This window comes from Octopus bimaculoides, chromosome 7, assembly GCF_001194135.2.
Source record: "Octopus bimaculoides isolate UCB-OBI-ISO-001 chromosome 7, ASM119413v2, whole genome shotgun sequence".
Taxonomy (NCBI): domain Eukaryota; kingdom Metazoa; phylum Mollusca; class Cephalopoda; order Octopoda; family Octopodidae; genus Octopus; species Octopus bimaculoides.
The window spans coordinates 5,879,236-5,883,380 of NC_068987.1; positions in this window are offsets into that span (position 1 = coordinate 5,879,236).

Sequence of the window (4,145 nt, forward strand, 5' to 3'; positions counted from 1 at the left end):
TATATATATATATATATATATATATATATATGTGTGTGTGTGTGTGTGTGTGTGTCAGCATGCATGCCTATGAGTGTGAATGTGGGTGAAGGGAACCAGCGGCACTGTACTGTTAATATTTTATTTCTTGCTCACTTTGATTAACACCGTATAAACCGTGAACAGTTAAGGACTGCGATCAAAAGTATGTTAGCAGTGATGGTCATTTATGGCCTTCAAATATATATTGAAAACTACATTATCCAACATGCCACTTCAGATAAATATATGATTTCAGGGAAATTTAGTTGTTATTTCTAAAAAAATTTACTACGTCGCCTTAGCGTGTTGAACTAATAAATTCTTGATGGTTATACATCATAATTCGCTGTATAAATATAACAAAATGTAGCGTTGCCAGCAATTAGTTATATGCCGCATCGAAATCAATAGTTACAAGTCCTTTAATACAGCGATTATATTGCCTTTATCATTTCTGATTTTACTATTTCAAAATAATCATGAAATATAGGACATAATATGATGTTTATCATAGACTTCAATAATGGATACTACAAAAAGGAAGAAAAACAAAAAGGCGAAAAAGGAAAGGACATTCACAAATTATTTATAAATTTTCGATTCTTCAAAGTTATCATCTTTGATCTTGTGAGGCTGCGCATTGTGTTAGCTATTTCGAAAACCATCAATCAAAAAGCATACTACCACTGATGAAAGAATTCCCATAAGTGATAAATAAATTTGGTTGACTCGCCTCTTATTTCTTGATCTTCATCAAAACGAATTTAATGAGATTTTAATAGGATAGTCGATTAATATCAACCATATTGCGAATGTGTGTCGCTTCCAAATGCGTTATGTTCATTAAACATTTTCCTTCATTATGCTAAAACGTTAAGTGTAAAATATTTACTTAGTCATTACTTTACCACTATTTAGACATAACCAATGAAGCTTATAAATCGTCGAGGAGGTCTAATAACACGAAAACCATTCTAGAGTTCTCTCCCCTACTTGTCAGTACCTTTTCTGTCACTGAATAATTTTTACACAACGCGTTGTGCCCTTCAGCAAGACAGTTTATATCATGTTGTTCCAGTTCACTCAGCTGGCAACAAGGAGTAATAATTGTATTTCAAAGGGCCAGCTTTGCTACATTCTCTATCACGGTGAATATCTCTGAGAACTACGTCAAGGGTACACGCGTCTGTAGAGTTCTAAACCACTTGCACGTCATTTTTAGGAGCAAGCTGTTCTATTGATCGGATCAACTGGAACCCTTGTCGTCGTAACCGCTGGAGTGCCAGTTGTAAGATATATTAACACTATTATCACAGCAGCCATTTTACAATCTTCTTTAAACAACACCGTACTTTTTGAAAAACTTGTATTTCGTATAAACTGTCCAACTGAAAATATTAAATGCCTATTAACTACAAATTCGAATGGCATTTTAACTGCAAGTGCAGCAGAGTTTTCTCTCACTTCAGCATAAATCTCTGACGTCATCATACCCATACGTCATACACAGTATACCGATTTCTGTCTGCCTCAGAAGGAAGTTGCTATGGGCCGTGAAATTTGGTTTGCCGTTTTCTTCATATGAATCACTTTTTTTGATATTTTGATAATTTTGAGAATATTATAACTCGTAAATGATGGAAAATTTAAAAATTTTATTGATTTTTGTTTTATAAATAAGTGATAATTTTTTTCCTTTGTTTTACGAACCGGCAGAAATAATAGTTTTATGCGTCATTAGTTTCAATAACAACCCCACCAAGGAAATATTCACTGATATCTTAATGTTCACTACTTCTTTTTGCAGGGAATCTAAGAAGAAAAAAAATAAGTCTCTTTTAATACACACCGCCTCGCTAGTTTACAAAGGGAATAGGAAGGTCGTTAACCTCAGGGGATAGAAACGTTCATTATTTACATTATTTACATTTGATGGATATTTGTCCTCATCTTATTCGTTGTTAACACAACGTTTCAGCTGATATACCCTCCAGCCATCATCAGGTGTCTTGGGGAAATTTCGAACTTGCGTTTTCATTTCTAAGGTATTTTTCGATGTTCTTGTTGTTATTATTATTATTATTATTATTATTATTATTATTATTATTATTATTTGAACTCAGAACGTAAAGGCAGACGAACTATCACTATGCATTTCGCCCGGCGTGCTGACGAATCTAATGATTAAATAATGAAGCAATCAGGACTGGCCAACATACACAAATTAAATGCAGAGCGGATAAATATATGTTATTCTTAAAAACTGAAGTTTAAAAGAAATATAGTGAGGAAGTTTACTGGACTAGACAGCTTGGAATCTAGTTGGTTTAGGATTAGTTTCTGTAACGATTCTTGCATTAACATTCTAGTCATTTAGTTACAATTGATGGCAAATAAGCTGTCTTACAAATGCGGATTTGTTTTGAGGCCTTGACGTAGCAAAGAAATTCCAAATAAAAACAAAAGGGGTGGAATTCGAACCAGGAACGTTATCGATACAGCCTTATACCTCTCAGATTTCTATAGTACTTCTTACATGAGGGAAGAACAGGAAAATAATCGAAATATAATTGGTGAATGCGACAAAAATGCCGTTGTGTGTCACTACAGTGTACAGTTTCAATTGAATTAGAATACTAACTCGAATAGTGAAATTGTTTTACTAGTTTCTAAATTTTTTAATTTATATATCTGAATTCGGGATCTCTCATGTAAGTGAGGATTTCAATCTAATAATATAATTTCAATGTTATAATTTTAATGCTATAAGCTAGGAGTTAGAACCTGGCTTTGAGCTGCAGACAAATTTCTAGTATCTAATCAGAAATGATTAGTTTAAAATTCTTCCTTCGTTTATCTTCTGCCTTCAATCATTCGTATGCTAGTACAAATAAATATCTAATGATTAAATAATGAAGCAATCAGGACTGGCCAACATACACAAATTAAATGCAGAGCGGATAAATATATGTTATTCTTAAAAACTGAAGTTTAAAAGAAATATAGTGAGGAAGTTTTCTGGACTAGACAGCTTGGAATCTAGTTGGTTTAGGATTAGTTTCTGTAACGATTCTTGCATTAACATTCTAGTCATTTAGTTACAATTGATGGCAAATAAGCTGTCTTACAAATGCGGATTTGTTTTGAAGGCAAGCTGTCGTGTTATAATGAACCTACCGAGTTCAGTATTCAGATAGCGTATCTGAACAGGATAATGTTTCCTGATCTTCTAAAATAAAGTGTATTCAGTAATTTAGAAATCGAAGACCAGCAATTTGTTTTAGAACGATTTGAAAATATGTAGTATGGTTACTGTACAGAATAAATTATTAGATACTTTAAGTTTAGCAATTATTTCACATGTAACAAAAGACTAAAAATATTAAAAGAAGAAAAAACATGGTTCCTTTTTGTTTAAACATCAATTTTTGTGGAAGAAGATCATAAATGTCCTCATGGTTCCAAACAGCCTTGGTTTTGTTCTCATTAAATTAACGTATAAATGCTCATTGAAGACAGATATATCTTTTTGGTATAGATATTCGGCTGTGGCTGCTGTTTTGGGGATCCTTAGGAAAACTCCAGGATATTTTTCGCACTACGTTTTCGTACACAATCCATTTTTCATCTCTAGTCACAGGTTGTTTGGAAAATGTATGCTTTCATTCCTTTTCAAAAGCATATTTCAAACGGAATACCAGTCTAAGCAATTCTTTTCTGAGAGTTTGTGAGGGATCCATTCTTTACAGCGAGAACTGTATCTAAGTTTCACTAGGCGTTCATGAGCCATAGTTTGAGAAACTTCCAACTCCTCTGCAAGTTCTAATATTTGAGTTTTCTTCGATGTTTGCCTTCAAAACATCTTCATCCAATTTTGAAGGTCTTCCACTGCGACTGTCATCTTCCGAGCTAAACTCTCCAGCTTTAAATTTTGCAAACCACCTTCGAACAGTTGATTCACCTGCAGAATCTTCACCATAAACTTTACAGATGTTTTTACAAGTCTTCGCAGTATTTCCTTCTTTTTTAAAAAAGAAAGTATTACAGCGCGAATATGAAATCTTTGGTTTTCCATTTCAAATGTCAATAAAGGGTAACCGGAATGAAAAATAAATCTGTTTTTA